The sequence below is a fragment of the Passer domesticus genome, chromosome 7 (assembly GCF_036417665.1).
Source record: "Passer domesticus isolate bPasDom1 chromosome 7, bPasDom1.hap1, whole genome shotgun sequence".
Lineage (NCBI taxonomy): Eukaryota > Metazoa > Chordata > Aves > Passeriformes > Passeridae > Passer > Passer domesticus.
This window is the reverse complement of record NC_087480.1, coordinates 40,684,212-40,707,675: the sequence shown is the minus strand read 5'-3', so window position 1 is coordinate 40,707,675 and position 23,464 is coordinate 40,684,212. Positions and strand designations below refer to the sequence as shown.

General features: G+C 40.6%; 1 long non-coding RNA gene across 2 annotated transcripts in view; it reads left to right on the top strand.

Moving 5' to 3' along the window:
* LOC135304953 (uncharacterized) overlaps positions 1-17,869 on the top strand; it is a 61,367-nt gene extending 43,498 nt beyond the window's left edge. For both annotated transcript variants that reach the window (XR_010366203.1, XR_010366201.1), the window contains one exon: positions 17,778-17,869. This is a non-coding gene — a long non-coding RNA (uncharacterized LOC135304953). The remainder of the gene's footprint in view (positions 1-17,777) is intronic.
* Positions 17,870-23,464: the final 5,595 nt, after the last annotated feature.

The following is a 23,464-nucleotide window of genomic DNA, read 5'->3' as shown; positions in this document are numbered from 1 at the left end:
CAGCATAAACCAGCATACACTGTCAGATAAAACCCAACCCACTTGTTTTTGTGATGTGAGGGGGGATTCTGTCAGGACTGATTTCTGCTGAGCTGGAAAGACCATTTAGAGTGCAGACAGCAGACACATAATTAATGTGATCTAGAACCTGTTGGTTGAAGCCCCTCTGCTGCTGCCTGTGGGGATTGCCTACATGCTTGTCCATGATTCCTTTCCTGAAGCCAGGAGGTGGGACTATCCTAACACACCTTCAGACTGAAGGCTTTATTACCTGTCTTCTACTGTGACCTAAGGACAGCCACAAATAAATTTTTATCAAGGGGTGATAGTTCTGGTGGAAGCTCCAGTAGAAAAAGGGATTTCTACCATGTTGTTTTTATCCCATACCAATGTTACAAACCACCTCACATATGGCAGAAACCTCCAATTATTTGGATGAAATCACTTACTGAGCAAGATAATGAAGGCCTTCCTATAGGAGAGAGTACAGGTGTATTAGCTAATTTCAATGGCAGGCAGAGCTGGAGAAAGTGCTCTGTGTTCTCTCTGTGGGACTCATCTTCTCCCTGAACCTAAAGAAGGTGATATAATGTTTGGCAGCTAAAAGGAGTAGGACTGATTGCCTGGTCCCTGAGTGCACCACTAAGCCTTCATGCCCTGCACAGCCCCACCTGGGCCCCCTCCCATACCCTGCCCCTGGGGCCCAGGGCTCTATTAAGCTCAGCCCAGGGCTCCCTCTGTGTTTTAGCTGCGTGTACCTCTGGTGTTATCCTAAAGGAGCCATGGCTGCTAAGGCTGTTTGTGCTTACTGGGCTTCTCTTTAATTGTATTTGGAAGAGTAGAATATGTGCATTGGTGGGTTTCTTTCAGGAGAGAAGGTTTTGGGAGTAAAGTATTGTAAAATGATTTAATTTTCATAAATAACCAGTTGAACTGAGATGCCTTCTCCTGCAACAGGTGTAATGGCAGCCTACCACTGCCCCGTGCACGCTTTTTGCCTTTAAGCAAAACAAACTGGTAAATCCAGGTAAAAATACCAAGCATGAGGACTTTCATCTCAGCAAAAAGCCAAAATTTTTTCTCATCTGCTGCCTTCAATGGTAGGTTTTGATGCAATAAGTTTTCTTCAACACTATAGGTGATTGGGGTATATATGGAGTACCCTCAGTGGTTGCAGGGAATTGGCTCTCTTTTAATTGGGTTTATCTTCCTTGCAATACTGCCTTTCCCTTGCTGTAGCTCTGATGCCCTTATTCAAGCTGTTTATCTCTGCTGACACTGGAAAAGAAGAAAAATATCTTGAATGATGTCTGAACCAGGCTGATTGTTATGTATGAGGTGCTGCTGACTGTGGCTGGCACGGATCTGAACCAAGGTCTGAGGGAGCTGTGCCTCACACCTAGGAGGTATGGAACACTGCTCCTGTCAGCAGTGGGACACAGCTTCTGGTCCCCATTTAGGGCTGCTTTTACTTTTGAGTAATTCTTCCCCTAATATTTCTGTGCTTTGAAATAATGAGTAATTAAGAATGGTTGCCTTGAGATGATTATCAGGTATTCGCTGATGACATGGTGATGATGAAATTATCGACAGTCATGTTGTTTTCACATAGTTCATTTTAGTGGGGATGTCACTTTTGAAGACTTAGGAGCTAGAAAAATGAGCATAGAGCCTTTTCTGTAGCTCTCTTCACCCAGCCTCGTGCCAAACACCAGGCAAAGGCTGTATGTGCACTGCAGGCTGTTTGAGTGCTTGTTTATGACTTAGCAGAGCACTATAAACAATCATCTTCATGTTATCTAAATTTATCAGTATTAGCACTAACTTTTATTGCTTGTGTCTGGGAATTGTCTAATAAAGCAAAGTACTGCTCTTGTACTTTTTTTTTTTTAGTTTAGTAAAACTACAAGGAGAAATTTGAAGGTTATTTTTTTACTCTTCAGACACCTAGAGTCACTCTTGGGATGAAGAGCTTTGATTGTGGTCTACAGAGACCTTTTATTCTTTCTGTGGCAGATCTATTAGTGCTTTCTCAGTTGCTCCTGTACAAAACTACATGCCAATTTAGGACCTGGCATGTGCCTCCTCCCTGAGTTCTACCCATGTGTGGCAAGAGCTTTACAGAGCAGCTAAATAAACAGATAAAGCTTACCAGTCAGGTGACCTTTCTCTCTAACCTGTTCTGGATCCTTGTTTCTAGAGAGCTCTGCTCCCTTTCCTCGTTGCACACAGGATGATAAGCCACCTGCCTGATTGGATCAGTGTAATTCACTTAGCTCTTGCTCAGAGGGATCAATACTTGCCAGTGGAGTATGGATTTCATGTGCATGCTGCCAGCTTGATACAGAAGAGTTTTTTTGCTGGAGGTAATGCTCTAGGGTAGTGTGCATCACAAGCTCTCTTGCTGTGTATATGAAGAAACCCAAACCAACTAGTTTTGTACAGAAATAGTATTGTATAACAGCAAAATAGGAAGGAAATCTTTAACTGCAAAATTAATATTGTTGTTTTCCTGAGAAACACAAGTCCTACCTTCCCCATTGCTTGTCTCTGTTGGTTTAAGAGAGCTCAGGCTCTAAGGTAAGGGTTGATTTGTTATTAAGAAGCACTACTGCATTTGTAATTAATCCATCCTTTGTTTTTTCTTTTCTTATTAGAGAACAGCAGAAAAAACCCCAATTAAATAAAAATAATTTACTTTATTGCTTATGCTGCAGAAAAAATCTAAACAAACAAGAACCCAAACCCATCAGGTTTAGGAAGACAACAGCTCTCTATTTGTTTTCTTGGCCAACTAGAAGCATCTACTAACCAGTGTGACTCCTGTGAAATTCCCCATATAGGGCCCAGTTTCAACTCCTCCAAGACCTCACTCTCGTTGCCTTTAATGGGGTGAGTATGAGGAAGGACAAGGCCAGGCTCAGCAGTGTGCCAAGGCACTGAGGGTTTAAAAGGGTTCATGTGTCAACTTTGAACGTCCCTTCTGTTTCTGGGCTCTGCCTCTTCAGCTGTGTGACAGTGCCACCTTTGTATGACAGAGCTGCTGAAGAATCAGGTTTTGAGGAGCCTCTTGATTTTTCAAATCCAGTTTACTGTGTAGTAGCTAAGCCATGTTGTAAAGTTGTGTTGCTCATAGCATGAGCAATGTTACTTATTTATCTTTCTCCATAGAGAATGAGCTTTAAAAATATCCCATGAGCATTTAAAAAGCAATGGCCCAAATTAATTCATGTTTGATTATAGTCCAATAGATAGCATGCCAATGCTGAGTTTGTAGTAACTCTGACTCTGCACATTGCTTAAATATGCAAGATTTGGACTCACAGAAATTTTGGATTATGCAAGTGTTTGTGTCCCTTTGGTAAGTGCTAAGCAACTGACTCGTAAGTGGGGTCTGGTGCTCTCTGGTTTGTGAGTTGCTAACTAAAGATATTTGATTTCAAAAAAGTTCTCATTTCCACATGCAATGTGTTACTGTATTACACTGCTCAGAATGACGGGGAAAACAATTCCCAGCAGAGAAAACATCTGATGTGCATGCAGTGCAGGAGACTGAGTACCTGGGCTGACTGACCCTGTGTCCCACGGGGGCTCTAGCACTCCCCACAGCCAGTAAGGCAGAGATGAGACACACTTCAAAATCTTAAGAGATTTTGGCACTGAACAAAGTAAAGGCTTAATGGAACACTTCTAAAATCAGCTCCCTTAAGTCTTGAAATGTGTGAGCATTTTGAGAGCTGGAAACTCTTGGTTCACTTGCTCTTGTCTAAAAAGCACAGGTCACCCCCAGTGTGCAGTTCAGCCTTGTTGGCTGGTGGGATGGGGCCTCTGTGGCAGAGCAAGGAACATCAGGCTTCCCTAGAGAGGGAAGAGAGGCCACGGCAGGCTGTCACCAGCCTGCTGGGAAATGGGGAGGGCAGGGGCTTGGCAGGCTCTGGTGTTACAAGATGGGAACATAATTTTAAGATATACAATGTTTGCTCTGTCACAAAAGCAAACCCTTCATTTTAGATCTAATATTCATACTGGTCTGGTTGAAGACTTGGTGCAATTGCTTCAGTATCATGATCTCCCATAGCAGTGTATTCACAAAGGGAGAGACCAAGGACTGCACAGCTCAGCCTTGGGGCAGGCTTGCCAATAATTCTCTTATTCATCTGAAACTATTACTATTACCCGTGGCAGATTGATACCCAAAAAAGAGATATTTGTATGCGCTTTTGAACTGCAGCTGTCTCTGCCATGAAATATGACTGTTTAAACACCAAAAGCACAACAGAATAATTAAAATAGAACTTGATCTCAGTTCAACTTGGACTGCAGGAGGGGTTGCAATGAAAAAAATCCCCAACGGACTGCTTTTCAGAGGTGCTGGACTCATGCTTTATAGATGGGGGAAAAGGTGGTTGTGTTAAAATGTGTGAACAAGGACAGGAGATGCTTGGGTTTGGTTTGCTTGTTTGTTGTGAAAGCCAGTGATTCAGCTGGGAGGGGCCAACCTTCCTAAGCAATCTTCTCTTTCCAGGCAAAGGGAATTGTCAGGTAGATGGAGGCACTTAGAACAACACAGATAAAGTCCTCCTTCACAATGGTTTGGGATGGAGTCAGTCATCAAACTTTTGGACTGGATTTTAAATTCATACCAGAAAGATATATTAAAAATATGACAAGCTTTGAGGACCTAAAGGATCAAAACAAGTAAATGAGCTTATAAAAAGTTAAAAGAAGCAGGGATCCTTCTATATGAAAGGTAATGATTTCCAACTCCCTAAACTTTCTTCAAAACTCAGCTGTGGGCTTTGGTCTTGCTCAGTTCCAGAAAACAAACTTAGCTGAGGTTAGAGTTTCTTTAGGACTGGGATTTAGAATACTTCTGTGTAGATTAACACTGGCAATTACACATGGTAAACTGAACCATAAAGAAAGTGTTATTGCTCTCTGATGAAATAATTTCAAAATCCATTCTTGGTTTTAAAGTTTTTAGAGTTGGCAGCAAAACTGCTTCATGGGATGGAAACATAATTTCAGTCTTTGAACTACATTTTTTCTGAGTTAGAAGTACAAATACAGTTTTTCTAGCAGAATGACATCTGGCAAAGCAAAAGGTCTGGTCTTCCTGGCCATCTCTAGATTTAGTATATAAGGACTGCATTAACTAAGATGATTTTGAGCATGATCTTGAGGTCAGGTGTTTTAAAGTGTTGTTTTAAAGCATCAGGGCAACTGGTTATATTTTATATACATATTGTTCCCCTTGAATACCACATGCAGAATTGCTCCCTGTTTAGGCACCTACACGGTAGGTGCCCATACCTGACCTGCCAGCTAGTCTCTTTGTAGTCAAGTGACTTTATTCTTCTGAAGTACAAATAATCTCTCTGGAACATCTGTCCTCCAGTCAAGTTATTTATACTTTTGAGGTGCTTCTTTCTCCCCCATGGATGATAGACTGATTCTCTCCCACTTTGGGTGTGGGTTTTCTGAGTTCTGCACTTCAGGGAGATGTGATTCCACCCATCTTGTCCTTCCTATTATGTGCCAAGTATGCTGACAGCCTGCTAATTTCAGTGTGCTGGATGTTTTAAAATACAATTTTTTTTTTTCTGCTGTAATTAAAACTTAAGATGAAAACAAATGCATTTAGTCCCCCGTGTTACTGGGGAACTGTTTTGACAGCAATGCTCAGCTGGACATTCAGCCTTGGGATGAACATGTAAATGGTCTCAAGATAAGCAAGATATCTTTAACCAGTGACATTTTCTGCCTATAAGGTTCCCTGGTTATTATGGGTTCATTGGCCTAACTTCTTAATTAGGGTTTTTTTTTAAATTTTTAAATTGGAAGTGTCTGGAACATAGGTAAAAAGCAGAGGCACATGAGCCAGATGGAAGAGCTCAGGAATGCCATGCCATCCATAACGTGTGGGACTAGGAGCAAATTGTGGGAGAAGAACTATAATGAACATTCAAGGCTTACATCGTGATGCAAAAAGGAAAAAAATAGGGTAGGAAGGGAAGACTCATAATGGAAAAAGCAATATACTAACCTGCCAAAGTTAGCTTAAAATGAGTGATTTTACAATGGCAAATATAACTTCCACAGCAAAGCAGATTTCCCACTCTGTGTGGGAGGTTTCCATGCCGTGATGAGACACTCTGAGCTGCACGGAATTACAGTCTGGGTGCTGTGTGTGGAGGGGTTCCTCTAGCTTGTGTTGGTGGGACTGAGATGATCTGGAGGAGAGATATACTGATGTAAATGTATACTGATTTCTGGGAGTCATAAACCAGCTTGTGAGTGCATGACTAGGACTTCAGCATGCCTTGACAATAATGAGAGAGACAAACCATGATTCAGCTCTAATTTATGCCAGTTTCACATTAGTAAGTCAGCTGACAGCAGTGGAATTAGCCCTGAATTTTTGTGATATAAAATCAGAACTAAGAATAGTTTATGATCTTGGAATTTGAGCTTCCACACTTCATCAATTTGTATCACAAAGACTACATTATTCAGGCACGAGTTGTTTCATATTTAATATCATATTACATATGTCCCTTGATGAACAAAGGACTGTAATGTAATTGGGTTCAACCATCAGGTTAAACCCTCAAGAGAACAGAGTTCAAGCTGTTAATAAATTACTGCAGAATCCTGACATAAAATTGAAGGTTGGGAATTCCATCTGTTGTTTTAATAGAGAGAGAACGATTACTTAAATATTTTAGAAAGGCTTGGCTGAGTTATAACCAGAGAGATGAGGTAGGATAGTATTTACAAGTCTGAGCTACTGACTCACTGTGATAGCATTTTAAGACAAACAACAGGAAGCTACTAAAAAACATTCATATTTTCTTTTCTCAGTCTTTCAGGCTTCCCAAAAAATTCTCCATCCTGGAATAAGACATAGCATTAAAAAATTATGAAGTTGACATGGCCTTAGCTTCATTTCTGGGGGTATTACTGGTGTAAAATTGCAAGGTCTAACCTTGATTTAAGTGCCTTGAGTCTGAAACATCTTGGTCTGAAGCAGTGTTATTGCATGGTGATGGAATGTAGGAAATGACTGCCTGCTTTGAAGCTGAGTGGTAGGAGCTGGGTAGAGAAGGGAGGAATAATTGGTTGAGCAAGCAGAAATAATTGTGGTGTAAGACAAAGAAAAATACTATAAATGAGAGAATATGCAATTTGGGCAGTTTTCTTATTCTCAGAAGGAACTAATGATGAAATCTCTGCTCAATTCAGCGTTGAAAGAGTATAGAACTGCTTAGGTATGCAATATAGAAACCAGAGGTGCTGCACATAGAGTTGTAGATTGGCTGAGGGCTTGGAGGCAGCTGCTGATCCTTTCCCCAGCCTTTGCTTTGCAGTGGCTTCACTGGAGCGTTCAGAGCACTCTGCAGGGTGGTGGGGAATGGGACCCCCTTTGCTCCCATTGAGCTCCTCCTTTTGCTGCCAGCAGCAGCTGCTCAGCAGTGTGGCCTGGGGACTGAAGGAACCATGGCTGTGTGGGTCACAGCACCTTTGTGTGGGTCACAACACCTTTGTGTGGGTCACAACACCTTCGTGGCCATCAGCAGAGTGCTGCTGCTGGGCTGAGATTCAGGCAGGCAGCAGCGGGCACTGCCCAGCCAGCCTCAGAATGCCGGCTCCATTAGACATATAACCCATTCCTGGGAGGAGGGTGTCAGGATTTCTTTCAATTAAAACCAAACTCGTGTTTCTGTGTCAGAATGTGTAACATTTTTGCATAACAGAAGGCTCCTTTATTGAAGTATATTCAAAGAATTAACATTGAGAGGTTTAAAGATACATTGTGTTGAATTTTTTTAAAAGCATCACATTTTCGTAACTAGGTCATCTATCCATTAATTCATATCCCTTATTGCTCAGAGATATTAATATAGATATTTTTCATAGCATTAATCTCCTGCAATATGAATCTCCTTATTTCTGAAATGAAACCCATTAAGCATTTGCTGGTTCATAAAAGAATACAATAATCTGATAGCCTGATTAGATGTTATTTAATTTGATAATGGTGTACCAGTGGCTAGGGGGAAACTGTTAAATAAACATGGATGCATTGCTCTATTAAATAACAATTAAATTATCCTCTTGACCAATCCTTAAACAGTTCTCCCACTTCCTTAGCATTTTTAGGAACAGATTAATGACATCCGTGGAGTAACTTGCATATGCAAATTATAAATGCAATTACTTTTTGTAGTCACAGCAGACATAGATGCCAACACTACTGCCTTTGAGTTTTTGCCAAAATGTAGAGGTATCCTATTGCATTGGTAAGTTAATGCCCACATCTTCAGCTCCTCATGTCCAGAGGGAATGAAGAAGAATGGCAAAAACATTCAGGACAGAGGCAGCACTGGGAATGACTGCTCCATGTGCAAACTCCCCCTGCCTTGGCTGGTCAGGCTGGGCCTTCCTCCCTCCTGTGCATGTGGAGGTGCTGATGTGCCCTGACACCACCTCTGCGTCCCAGGAGGCTGAAAACATTCAACAAAAAGATGAAAAACCTGCTGTTAGTCCTGCCTGTGCACTGGTTTAGGAAGAGGAAGGCTGGGAAAGAGGTGGGAAATGGATCAGGGAGAGCTGGCACAGGTGTCACATAGGATCTCAAGGAGAAGGATTGCAGCTTGCTTCATGGTGCTGGAGAAGTGATCCTAAAACAGGAGCTCTGAGAGGTGTCAGGGCAATTTTTGGCTATTGCACTAGCTTGCAGCCTTGCAGAGAGAAGTTGCTGCTGTGGAAGAGTGAGCTAGGATTGGTGTTTGTCACCATGGGTGGTGCCAATCCAGGGATAAAGGTGTGGGGAGCCTTTTCCCGCAGCCCCAGGGTTTCTCCAGAAAACAGAGCCTGTGTGTCCATGTGCAGTGTGTGAGCCTGCAGTGCCCAGAGCTGCAGTGTGTGCATCCTGTGATACCTCTGCAGCAAATTGGATTTGCTTCAGTGGAGTTGCTCCAATTTATGCCTGAACAGAATTAGGCCTTCTACATGGTTTGGATTCAAATTATTGCTTGTCACAGCCACCAAAGTCATCTGATGTTAATTCACTGGAGTACTGTGGATTGTCTGTGCTCTCATCTTGTCTCTTGCTGTCAAAGAAACATCCCCAGCTGAAATGTATCCAGGGCTCATGCACAGCAGCTCGTCTTTTTCCTGTAACTCGGAGGAAAGGAGAAATCTTTTGTAGTACACAGTGACCAGAAACCAGCTTGTAAGTCAGGTATAAACTAGAAGAATGTTAAAAGAGTTCTGTGCCAAAGAAATAGCTTACAAATATTCCTTGTGGGGATTATGCATGAAACCAGTTAGCAGGAATTACTGGGTTTTAGGCAGCTGGAAAACATTGGTGTATATATTAAATGTTTTCTATTGATTAAATGCAGCCTCTCTGTAAATATCTTTTCTTACCTTGCTTGCTGCTATGTTGCTACTTTTTGCACTCTGCTATGGGGCTGCTTTTGCTCTTTAGCTTGTTTGGTTTTTTATTTTATTTTTAATTTTAAAAATTATTTTAATTTTTTTCCCTCCAATCTCTTGTGGGTGACTAAGGAGTCTTGGAAAATGACAGAATGTGATTTGTCTTACAAGTCTGGAAGAGCTCTCTGAAAAGGCAAGATGGGACCCGGAAGAGGGTCATAGTTTGAGGATTACAGATACCACGTATAACCCCTGAAAACATGCGTGGATCTCATTCAGTATGAGAAAAATGTGAGATAATGATTTATTATGGCATACTTTAAATATTTTTTTCTAAAAAGTGAAGAATAACTTAACTGGGAAGGTAGTTTCAATGCTTTTTAAAATTTCAGTTAGTTTAATATACAATAGTTATATTCTTATTTACAGTTTTGAGCTTATGCTTTGAGAAATTTTAAAATTCAAGCATATTTTTTAAAGTAAGTCTTTTCAAACCTTGCTTCTGTTTGCATTATCATTCACATGCCCCTGGCATGATTTAAGGCACAGTGGCTTGAATCCCGTAAGAATAAAATAATTTTAAATGGCAAGAAACATGTCAAAAATGTCCATTTTATTTCATAGTGAAATAATTAGTATGATTTGCACAGGAAGTAAAAAATGTGTTTATTAGAACATATTGCTAGGTAATGGAGAAAAAGTTAGGTTTTTTATTATCTTAGTAAAAATATGCTATTCGGATAAAAAATGTTAGTATCTTTTTCTCAGACATGGATGAGAGAATGTCTATTTTGGGTGGCTTTCTTGTGCTCTTTTTGCCCTTTATTTCAGCAACAGGGTCTTGTGGCTTGAGCAGGTAACTCAAATATATTACAAATCTCACCTAGACTACTGATGAATCACATGGCCTTTCACAAGAAATAAAAAAAAAAAACAAACCCAAACTTGTCTCTGAAAATTATCTTTGTGCCAGGAGTTGGAACTTTGTGAAGGAAGATCAGCTTTTTGTAGAGAGCACTCAGGTTCTTCTGCATAGCATTCTGTAAAGATGCCTCATGTTTAGCAACCAGCTCACAAAATTCAGGGTGTGAGACCTTGAAAGCGATGCTCCAAAAAAGCTACTTTGAACTTTGTCATTACATGAGATGTGGAGAAAATGCCAGTAGGATCATCCATGGGACAAACCTCCTTATCTACTGACTTTCAAACTTCTTTTAAGGATGTTGTCTAGGAGATCCTGTGTGTTTAAAGAAGGCACAAGTGAATAGGATTCTGTATTTTGGGAGTTAATTTATTTACAGCTTGTCTTAGTCCTCATCCCATTGACTTTGTGAGCCATTCTGTCACTGATCTTTGAGATTTCTCAGAGCAGTTAGTTCTGCAGAATTAACTGGCTCTGGTCTGCTTTAGGCTGAGGTAATGGTGCTGTATCAATGGAGATATTGGGTTTCTTTAATCCCCACTGAAGTTCACACAGAAGCATTTCCACTGTTGGGAGAGGTGCATCAAACAGCAGAGCTCCATTTCTTGCACCTCTCTGTTTGCTTTTTCTAGTAAACACTGAAGTTTAAAGGACTGTAGTAACGACTTGAAATTGAATGTTTCAGGATTTGAACTATTTTGGCTGGTGGAATTCAGGAGTTGTGGCTGGAGTTGAATTGGACACTCAGCCCAAGTATGATCAAAGCTAAGGTACGTTTTGCTGCTCCAAAAAAAACCAAAACAACAACTTGGCTTAGGTTCTCTTCTCTCAATGAAAGAAGTATTTCAAAAGCACTTTGAAAGTTTCTGGGCTTTCTAGAAGTGCTGAGCAATTAACTGTCTGTGTAGGCAAGCAAGGGCCTTGAGAAACAAAATGCCCCATGTCTAACTGTATTTACATTGTCCATCTGTCCATGAAAATAGCATGGTATTCTCAAATATCTAAAAGCTTGACAAAATCTGTTCATCAGGCTTGGAGCCAATGGGTTCTTAAGGTGTTTTGGTTTTTTTGTGGTTTTTTTTTTTTTTTGAGCATCTAAACTGACATGAAGTTGTCAGGTGGAGGAAGGCTGTCTCTCAGGAGATGGGAGAGGACAGGGAGCTGTACCTTCTCTGTGAATGTTAAAGGTCTGTGGTGGTTCTGGGCAGCAGAAGTCAATAAGGTTCAGACAGCAGTATTCATTTCAAAGGTGATGCTCCCATACCATCTGGGATTAATACATGCTACAGAATGATTCATAAAACTGCACGGAAATGATGTATGTTTATCCAATACCTTTGGCACTCAGCACTATTCATAAAAGTGTAAATGTTCTGTTCCCTTTGAAATAGGGACTTGACAGTGTATAGGGTTCCCTGCTTCTTGTTAGCATCTCATCTAAGCTAGGAGTGGACAGGGAACATTTTAATTTCTCCTCTGTCTCAGGGGAAAGGCAGATCAGTCGACTCCAGCATTATCCTGCCTATCAGCGGTCCTAGCTATAAAGTTATAAATGGTAATTTTTCTGCTAAAACTGCACTTGAATGAGTTGAATATCAACTATACAAAAGAGTTTGGTATTCACTATAGAAAAATGTAAAACAACAGCACTAGAATTCTCCCTGGACTGTATTTAAGCCCTTTAAAACTACCACAAATGTTACTGAAACAATCAACCCCAAAACAACCCCCAACATTTTAAGGCAAAACAAGCCCTGGGCAAAACTAAGTAGAGCCTCAGCATTCATTATACATTACAGGATGCTTATTCCTATAGCTGCAGGTGATCTAGGTACTCCATAGCAACAACCTTGAAGCATAAAAAAAAAAAAAAATCATTAAAAAGTAATAGTTGCTGGGACTCTTCAAACACAATTTTAATACTTGACAGACTGTTAGAATTTTGGAAACCGAACTTTATTTTTATAGTCACTCTCATGACAAAGATTTTTAGCAGAAAACTTTTACTCTAAAAAACCCATAAAATAATACTCCCCCAGTGAAGGAGTGGGGTTTATTACAATGCTTTTTCATGCAAGCTCAATCCCAGAAGGAACAGCTACACTGTACCACAGGCAGCTTTGAGCAGTAGAGCTGGGGAGAAATGGCTGCATGGCCTGTTGGTGCACTCAGACCATGTTTAGAAAATTGAATGAGAACCTCAAACTTATCTAAATTAAGAATCTATGTGGAAAGTCCTATTAAAATGAGCAACTCAGCCACAGAGTATTTCTGAAAAATCTCATTTTATAAGTCAAGTTAAAAATCCCACTTTACAGAACCACTTCTGTTTACCATGCAGGTTAAAAGGCACTGAGTGCCCTTTGTCAATAGCCTCAGCAAACAGAAGTGGGAGATTAGTCTAACACTTGCATTGAAGACCCAGGGATCCAAAGTCACACGCAGCCTGACATGACAGTTTTCTGGTACCTGGTGACAACCAGGAACTGCCCTCGGGGTAGCTCTGTGATCCTGAGCTGTTTGGTCAGTCATCTGGGATGCAGGAAACCCGCTGCGACATTTCTGCAGCGGAACAAAAAGAAATGGGGGAACTTCAAAACCTCTCATGAAATAGTTATTTTCTGCCTTGCTATGGCATCTCCTAAACTTGTCCTTCTTTATTTGGGAAGTATGGATTGCTGTGCTGCTGGGGATTGAACTGACCCTGGCATGGGTCCATGGTATCCACCCTGGTAGCTGGGACTAGGGCTCTTCCTTGTGCATTAGCCCAGGCTCAGGAGGCTAAAGTGGACACTCAGCACAAGTAATTGTGTGTGTGCAGAACAGCAGAGCTGTGGCCAGCTTGTAGCCTTAGCACATGTTTAGTTTTAGTATAGGTGAATGGATGCCAAATCAAGTGAACAGACTTTGGGGCCAGAAATAGGATCCTGTAAGATGGCTTCACGTAACACTCATGTTAGTGAGAGGAAGAAGAGTTTTTCTCCCCAAAAGTTAGATGCTGGGGAAGCAACTTCTGGAGCTGCATTGCTTCTGAAAGCACTGGGAGTGCAAAACCTCAGTGGTGGTGGCTCTGCTCATGAGGGCTGCCTCTGGCTCAGGTGAGTAGGAAAAACTCATCTGGAGCTGCTTTCTGTGATGGAGGAAATGGGGCCACCTTCCTTTCAGACTTAACTCCTGCTTTGTTCACTTCAATACGTTTCTTGTTCTGGCATTAGTGTGCTGGGCAGTCGGGAAGGGACGTGAGTGCAGATTTTAAGTGTATTGAATATGTACAGAACAGAACAGCTGCAGAGAGCAATGCCAGAGCTCAGGCCAACAAGCAGCGACCCAGAGCATCTGCTCAGTGCCTCCCCTGAGCACCAGTGCTGTGCTGTAGCAGCTCTCTGGTACTGGGAACAAATGGCCCTTTTCATTGACCGAGGGGCTGATGCTTCCAGAAAGCCACACATGGCCATGTGTGGCCTGGGGGAGACTGCAGTGACCTGGTACAGGTCTGAGAGGGAATGTTTGTGCCAGTATCCTGTCCCTCTCCTTAGTGCGTTCCTGCTTGCTTGCAAGCACATGCTCTCCCTGTGCTTGCATATCCTGCTTGGGAAACTAATTCAGTGTCTGTGAGGAGGAAGCAAAGGTCTGAGATGCTGAAATGAGGATGAAGGCTGCAGCACCTCCTTAAAGTAAGTGTGCCAAATGGACTCTTAATCCCTAAATAACTAGCCTAATAGAACACCAAATAAGGTGCTTCTTAAACAGAAGTTCAACTGTTGCACCAGAAAATTGTAATTTACATGTTTTCTAAAGAAATCTCCATCTACTGGGCCATTTCTCATGGGCCTGCACTTCTCAGTGGCTGAATTACAGTCCCTTGTAGCTCCTCTGGAAAACTCTCCCTCACCTCAGAGGTGGAGCTGCTGGAGTGGCCACTGGCCAGAGGTGATCCTGCTCTTCCTCTTCTGCCAGCTCTGGAAATTGCCTCACCATCTGTGGGGCTTGTTCAGAGCACCGAATTGGCAGAAAACTACCTCCTCTTTTAAAAGGGAGCTTTTTAAAGGTTCTTCCAGATAAGCATGTTCATTTGCTACCAGGAAAGGTGTAATTTCCCTGTCCTTCAGCTCTGTGTTGTCTGACCAGGACGTGGGTGCCAGCACAAGCTGGATGGGCAATGGAGAATATACAAGGACTTATCAAAAATCACTCTTTTTCCAGACCAAGATGGGACTCCTTACTGAAACAGCCCATAAGGATGGTGGACTGTAATATATGCATTGGTGTAATGAAAATCCTAGAGAATGAAAGATTAAATTCTGGCGTCATTAAAATCAGTGGGAAAATGTGCTGAATGCCATTAAGGTCTTTTACCATAAAAAGTAGGGGTGTCCATTAACCCATCAGGCTGTTCATACCTTCAACCCTTATGACTTAAGAGCAATTTGCTGGTGCAGGTTTTTATTTTGTTTTCTGGTAACTTAGAAAAATGTCAAGCACCATATACTAGATCGATGCTTCTCCCCACCTTCCCCTTTGAACTTAGGAGAAAGCAAGTGCTGCAATCTGTTTTCCCTGGCCCATAACAAAAAGAGGTGCTCTCTCAGCCAGACACACTTTAAAAGTGAAAGATCAAGACTTAAAGAGAAATATTAAGAGCATGTAGTTATCACATAATGCAGAGGACTGCATCTCTGATTTAATCATTATAAACCTTGATGTTCTTGCAAACCACCACTTCTTTTCCCAAAGCCAGAAGAGAGCTTGTCCCTTGTTTTCCTGTTAGACCATGGGATAAGACATGCTTACTCATATGAAGTTTAGGTTTGCTTATGTTGCAGCTTGAGGCCATGTAGAAAATGTGGTCTTTCTGTTTTTTTGTTTAAAAATCTAAAGCTGCACTCTTCCCATTGGATGGGCTGGAGTGCTATAGAACCAAAGGCACTCCAGTTTCAGCTTCATGGAGCCTGTGGTGACAATGCAAATGCAAAAACCTTTTGCAGGATTTGAAATGTAGATTATATTGGTATTATATAGGACATTGGGGACATAGGAGTCATTTGGCTTTGACTTCATACTGGCATATTTATATTCACGTTTTTCTATTTATGATCGTTTAGGAATAGGATCAGGAAATGGATATTGAAGCATTACTTGCCAAATGCAAAGACGACTGAAACAGATGACGTGATCTTTAGAGTAATTTTGTACAACTGGGGAAAGAGAGGAGTAAAGGAGAAAACCAGTTTACATGTCAGTTCTATGAACTTCAGAATAGAAAGGCCAGAAACTACAGTGAGAAATGATCTGAAACAGTCAGCAGCATTGCTTTATTGTGAGAAATGATGATGATAAACTTGGCTACAAAGGCAGTGAGAAATTTTGTGGTGTAAAAGATCACAGTCCAGAGTTACCAGGTTCACAGGACTGAAATCAGAACTGAAACTGGATGCCAGCAGAATCAGACACTTTGGCTCCACAGAAGAAAACTGGGCAAGAATAAAGATTTTTTCATCCAAATGCCATGGCTCCAGTCCCTGACTCTGAGAAAAACATGCAGAAGAGCTGGGGTATTGTTTTCCCTGAAGATGTCTTGTACAACTTGATAAAGCACAATAAATTGCATTTACTTATTAGGGTATTTAGAATAGGGCAAAGCTCTAGCTAAAGATAGGATCATGGGCTGTAGGTTTGGAGTGACCTTTTCAGTTGCTTTTTTCTGCCTTGACCCAAGAAGCTGCACTGTCATTATCCTTTTATAATTCACTTCTCTGAAAAGCAACCTTATTTCCTCTTTAAAGCTCCATGAAGACTACTTTTTTTAGCCCAGTTCCTTGAACTTTTGCTGTTATAATTTAAGCTAAAAACTCTTGGTAGCAGCAGCTTCAAGGCTAGTTGGAAAATTGAATCAGTTGCCCTCCCAGCCATGGTTTTCCCAAGATGGATGAACCACTTGCTTCTTTCTACCAGAAATCTCATCTGACATGAGAATCTTTTGTTTCCTCCATTCTGCATTGGCTTTACCAGCTTCTGTTCTTACCAGCTGTATCAGCTTCTGTTCTTACTCCTAAAATGCCTTTAGAACTGGTTACCCTGTGGCTACTTCTGAAGTCCTTTCCCTACAGTTTTCCTCACTTATCAATTACAGATAGTTTTAGCAAATTTTGTTAAAGAAAATTCCAAGACTCTAGTGTTAATATTCTGGATGACTTCAGGAAATTTTTTCACTTCGTTTCCCTTCCTTAAAGTTTTCCCTTATGAAATAAAAATCATAGTTAGAGACCAAAATTTGTTTCTTTATCCATTTTACTAAAACAAGTTATGATAACTTGAAATTTATTATGTGCAACTGTCTTATAGTGTGATTTCTAAAAGTCTAAAATGACCTTGCTTGTTAGTTTGATAATTATTTCATTAAGAAATCTGCCAGCTGCCATGTTGAGGAATAACTTTTTCACATCATTAGTAGAAAACACTGGTTCATGTGAGCAAAATTAAGATTGCTCATTATAGATTTGTTGGTGTTCAGCTTCCTGATATCAGTGGGTTTCAGTAAAAGGTTATTGAAGTGATCTTAGCAGAACCTCTTCTCAGGCTTCTTCCACAGTTTGAAAAGCTTTATATCTTTAACTGTGCTGGCCTTGCTTATCTCATTATAGTTTATTGTATAACTGACAAATAATCCTACCTCCCTGTAACAGGTTTCTTACACACCTTTTATTTCTTAATGCTAGCTGCAGGTACCTGTACTGGGTTGAGGATCCCTTGATTTTGAGTGTCTGTATAATGTCTTCAGTCAAAACTTAGCAAGTTTCTCTTCATTTTTTCTGTTCAAATTTCTTGTATTACACAAGCCAGGGCAAGCATCCATTTTCAACTACATTGAAGTTTTATACAAATATAAATTAGGATGTTTAATGTCTATTGAGCAGTTAAAGCAGATTGCCACAGGCCCAGGACTTTATATGCCTGTGTGTATTGACTCACTGAGTGCAGAGTGGTTATGCATGTGCAGGAGCTTTGCTCTGCAAGTGAAGTGGTTACATCAGGCCTCCAGCCTGCCATCATCTGAGGTGCCCTTAAATGAGTAAATATTTATGTGATCATTAACTATTTCACAATGGCTATTTTACTGCCTTTTTTTAAAAGCCTAGTAAACAACTAGGAGATTGCAGAAGGTTGGTTTGTTCCTTAAGATCTGTTGAATTGGAAAAAAATGTTTTTTTAGAAATAAGCAACTGACCAAGATAGTGTTTGATCTGCAATACTGGGGCAGCAATGTCATTTCTGTGGTCTGAGATTGCAAGGCTCTTGCTCAGTGCTATGCAATAGGTTATTTAATGTTCCAGTTTTTAGTTCTCTGCCCAGGAGATAGAGAATCACATTTAGCTTTCTCACAATGGTAGCTTGTTGGGATTAATTTCTGCAGGCTGCTGAATTTGGCAGATGAGGATCTTCATAAATCAGACAATCTAGATGTGAATTGCAATCTGGACTCCTCCTTTGGGACCCCTTTGGAAGGCAAGTACATTGAGACATTTTCTCTTGGATTATTCTACAGCAGAACTGCTATAGAAATACTAGTCAGTTTAACTTTTTTAGCCTTTTCAGTATGTCCTGTCTCTTACAGAGCCTATTATTAATGAAAAAAAAGATCAGAAAGTTGTGTTTTGAAGTGTGGACTGTTTGTTCCTCACCACAGTTGCTCAGGACTCGTCCTGCCTTGCTCATGTGATCGTGTGCCCAGAGACCAGCTGCAGTTTCAAAGTGGATTTGCTGTGCAGCGGTAGAAATCTCTTGGAAAATAGGTAATCTGATATATTAGTTTATATCAAACCATGAGGACTATTATTCATGCTGTTCCTGGTCTTCATCATCGTGGCTGTCAGCCTGATATCCCTTCTAATCAGCTGGGTAGACAGGGTTTAAAGCCTCAGGCACGTATATGAAGCGGAGAAAGAAGCACCACTCCAAGGCTGCCTGGCAAAAGTATCCTTCTCTTGTCAATGGGGACAAAAAGAGAAGGATGGAGGTCACATTCAGGGTTTTTTATTTTGTTGTGGGGTTGGGGAGGGTTGTGTGTTGATTTTGGTTTTTTTTTTGAGGGGGAGGGAGGGGAAGAAAGGCAGTGGTGTAGCCTTTGCCTGTGTTTGATTTAGCTAAAGAAAGTGCTGCAAATCTGTAATGTACCTCTGTGTCCTAAACTGCAACAGCAAACTGAAATAGTGCTAAACCTGACCCTGGGGACTGTTCATGTGGGACTGTTGTCACCCAGGTCCATTTCTTAGAAACACTGTTAGTAAGTGTGATTAATGTAGCCAAGCTCTCGATGATCTGAGCTAGTGGATTCTTTTTTGTCAAGTTTTGCTAACCAAAAAATCTGCCAGTCACCACCAAAGCACATGAAATGCTTTGAAAGAAAGAAAAATATATGCCAGATTACAAAGGTAAGATTGAAAATATGCAGCTATCTAGATAATTTGGAATACTGGAAATATTCCTGAAAATACTTATGCATGTACTTAACCTTAAGCATACACATAATTCTATTAACTTCAGTGGGACTATATATATTTCTAAAGTGAACCACCTGTGTGTTTGAGAAGACAAAGCCATTAAGCTTCTCTGCATGCAGAATTTGATCCTGTGACTAAGTCTTTGTGTATCAAGCTGTAAATTTACCCTGAAGCTTGCCATAAAGTCAGTGCTTTTAAAGAGTATATTTGAAGAGCTCCAGTAGAGTCTCAAGGCAGTTATAATAGTGTGTATTTGATTTACAGCATGCCATTGAATTAGAAGGGTATTTGAAAGAGGATTTATGTTAAAATAATGTAGACAGTGATTTAGAGCATGGATTGTGGCCATAACTATGGGCAAAACAGAAGAGTTTATTGCAGCAAACAGCTCATTGCCTTCTGCGGAAAAAACACTGAAGTAGAAAATTTGGAGATTGTCATCTTGGCTGAGTGTATCTGTTAACTAAAAATACTGGTCAACACATGGCTTTTCAAAGTACAGAGGACTTTCAACAACATTTTGTGTAACCAGCACTGGATAGAATTATCAATGAGCTGGAACAGTGATTTGGAAAGGAGAACCATGGAATCGATAATCCAGCTGGGACAATGAATCCAAGAAATATACATTTCTTGGAAAATGACAAAGCATTTTGGCAATAAGTGCTACAAAAGAGTCGATCTGAGAATTTTGCCAAATTCCTTGACAATACTGAGATGGCTCCTGAATAGACACATGCCTTGACCTGATTAGTAAACATTTGGGTTTTATACAAAAATCAAGAAATTAAATCTTAAAATAAGAATTTCAAATCTTTTTTATAACTCTCTTGATTGCTCTCAGTATTGTTTTCCTAATTTCTTATTGGAAGCTTAAAATGCAAGGCCAAAATATCAGCTGGCATAAATTACCTGACTTTTGTGAAGATGGGCTGGTATGAATGATAGGGGGCTTGATCTGTCTCCTTCAACATGTCTATCCCCTGCCTTCAATTACAGTCTGTTAGTTTGGATTTAAGTGGAGTTTAAGATACGCGAGGCTGCTCTGACAAATGACAGCTTATTTTCAACGTAATGCTGAACTTTCCATACATTTGCAAGGTGAAAACAAAGAGAAGCCCCTTGGCTTGGACTTGCACTGGCAAAGACCAGGCAGTGACTGCTTTGGTGACAGCGCATCCGAGCGAGCCCAAAGCGCTGCCTGCGGCTGGGCCGGAAACGCTGGGACTGTGCCGCTCCATGGTTTGGATTGCCCTCTAGAATTCTGATACAAACAGCTGATTCGGGGCTTGCCTTATCAGTTGAATTCTCAGGTTCTGGTTTTCGTGGTTTTTTTAATGCTAAAACTTGGAAAACAAAGTGATGATCCTCTATGGGCAGCAGTTCCCTGCTAAGAGAATCTGGTCAGGCCGTTTCACGCATGGAAAAGATCCTATTTGTCCTTACAGCCTGAAGTCCCTGAGTGAAACCTTCCTGGATTCACTGGGAGAGGCAGCACTGCTTTCTGTACCAGCAGCCTCATGGGTGAAGTTACTCCCCAGGACTGTATGGATACAGCAGATAAAAACTGATACAGGACAAATGCCAAGGACAGAAAGGTCTATGCAGTGAAATGATGCATGAAATATTAAGAGGGCGGTGTTTGGCAGCTTCATTAGGAGGCCAGGGGAAGCATTCTGCACACCAAGAAAGGATGAAGGCAACTGTGTCTTGGAAACTTGACAAAGAGATCTTTGTGCTCTCCTCTCTTGTTTGGTTTAACATCGTCACACTCCTCTCTCTTTCCCGGAAAATGCTCTCAGCCACAGCAGAGGACCCTGTGTTTCTGTTTGGGTGGATGTGCAGGTCTCCCTCCATCCCCTACCCCTGACACACTGAATCAGTCTCCTGCTGGATCCACATGGATTCACACAAACTATGGAAGTGGACAGAGGGAGCTCTCCTGCTCTTGTTTCAGGCAGGCTGTATATCCAGCCAGACATTTCAAGATCAATTATTCTCAAATTTGAGTTTATATACAAGCTAGTGAATGAAATGTTTTGTAAACTTGAATGATTTTTTTTTTAATGGGAAAACACAACTTTATCCCAGTGCTCAAGGGATGATGTATGCCTCAGTCCAGCATGGAGGGAGTTGATGGCAAGAACACAGATGATGGAGTTCATAAACAAGTGGCAGCAGAGCTGCTCATAAATAGCAAAAGTAAGGCTGGACATTTAACAAAATTAACTCCCTGCAAAAAGAAGAAACTTGAAAACATAATGTGGAAGAAAAAATTAGTCCAAAGAACATAATTTTGATGATATTTGGGAAAATAGACTAGACAAGGTTGAACTGAAATTAATCAGATCACAATTCCTTTTTTGGACATGAAAATTTGAAAATTTCACAACCATTTAGTAATATAAACTTCTTACCCCAAAAATGGTTGCAGAGAATATTAAGAAAATGTTCTTTGAAACATAGAATTCTAACAAACATTCTCAATGTACTTTATTAGCATTATAGACAGAAAAATATTACAAATTGTAACTATTTCATAGACACAGATGAATAGGCAGTAAAATCTAGAGCTAAGGACAGAGAAAACCATTTTTAAGGTAAATTAATCATAATGCATTGAAGATATTTTTCTACTTCTGTTGAAGCAGAAGTAGGAAACAGCATTGCTGCTGCTTGTCACAGAAAAGCATCCTGCTTCATATGGAAACAAGAAAGTGCAACTTCTTTTGTCAGAGGCCTTTAAGAATTTTCCCACCACTAGCACTTATCCTTTTGGCCCCTTTGTCTCTTTCTCAGGCACCTGTTAGTTAGCTCCTTGATGGTTCTGCAGAGGTAAGTCCCGTGTTAGAAGGAGAAGACAGCAAAGGCAGCAAGGCAGCACACAGTGACCTTGCAGGTCACAGCTCTACCAGTGCTTGTCCCAGTTGTTTAGGATCCTGTTTGCCTTGCAATCCAGCTGCAGGACAGATGTTTGCAATATAGCCTCTTCTAAAGCTCTGAGAAGATTGCAGATTTCAGTTTTATGCTATCAAGAGGAGTATTCTCTGTTGGCAGACATTTTCATGGTCTGGTTCTAGAAATGCTTTCTCTTGGATGCATAACTGTGAACAGTCACCAGGAAACAGGGATCCCTTGCTTGTCCCTGGTTAATGCACCTGGGGTTAGTGCTTGGTTTTGCAGTGCAGGATGAGTTCAGCAAAAGAGCAGCTATAGAGGCAGAACTGCCATACTTCAGTAATTATTTTGAGTGATGCAGAACTCCTGTGTAGCTGCATACAGCAGATGGACTGGAGGGATGCTGGTTTGTTGCTTGCATTAAAGGTGGTTTGTGCTGATTCTTGTGTTGCAGGGAGTGAAAGCCTGCAAGTGTTTGGTTTGAGAAGTGCAGTGAGGTAGCTCTCTTTGTTTCTGAATGAGTACAAAACAAAATAGGTAAGACAAATATCTTTACTGGCAGTGGATGGCTGCTCCTCTGCCATATGTGTGATGAAAGAAGATTTATGTCATGGGTAATGCCCAGATTTGTTGAAAATATTGGTTGGCTTCCTCAGCAGGCCAGAAATCATCTTGCAATAAAACACAGTATGTTATTACTTCTCTGGGTTACTGCTGTTACGAGTTGATGACTGCATGATGAGAAATTTAAATTTTTCAGTGATAACATTTAACAGAGGCAGTCTCAGGAAAACAGCAGAGGCAATTGCAAGCATTTGGGTAAGTGCATGGGCACTGCAGTTAGACTATTTCAAGAATCCCTTACTGTATCCATCACATAAACAACCTCTATGGTGTGAGAAGATTGATAACATGCTCCGTATTGTACGTGATTTTCATTCAGTCTGTAGATTCCAAAAGTGAAAATAAGTTGCATCACATCAGAATCACAGTATATCATGTCTCCAGGCTAAACTAGAAATCTTTTAAGGAGGTCCTTCAGTTTAAAACAAGTTTTATTTACTTAACTAATGCCTGGAAATCCCCAATAGTTCTGCTGTGAAAAGGAGTTCTTTCTTATCTCTTTTTAATTTTTTTTTTTTAAATTTAAGTGTACTGAATGCTTGATTATACCTAATTGTCATCCCAAGCTTACACACTGAAGAAAGAAACTCCTTTTGCAAGATTCTGACTTTATTTTGTAACACATTAGAGGAACTTTCATATGGATTACATCTCCTGAGTCTGCTGGTGCCTGACATATGTTCTGTGAAAAAGAAAAATGACATATTGTTCTGTAAAACTATTCCCCGTGTCTCCCCACTTGCCAAGTTTACTATACATTGTGTGAAAGGAAAAAAATGTCCAGAATATTTCAGGAAAAGTGGAACAAACAATTACAGTTGATTGTGACAGCAATGAATATACTTGTAAGTATAAATGCTGGTATCAGGAATATTCTTTAAGCTCTTTGAAATGCTTTCACTTGGCATATTTCAGATTGCCTGGTTTGTACCCTGTAGAACAGGCCCAGCCCTGTTTATAGATATAAATTGAGCATTATTAAGGAATACTAGGTGTGATGAGCAAACCATGAATTATAGATAACAGCTTTCACAAAGCTTTTTGAAATGCACACCAATGATGCTTTGCCATAGAAACC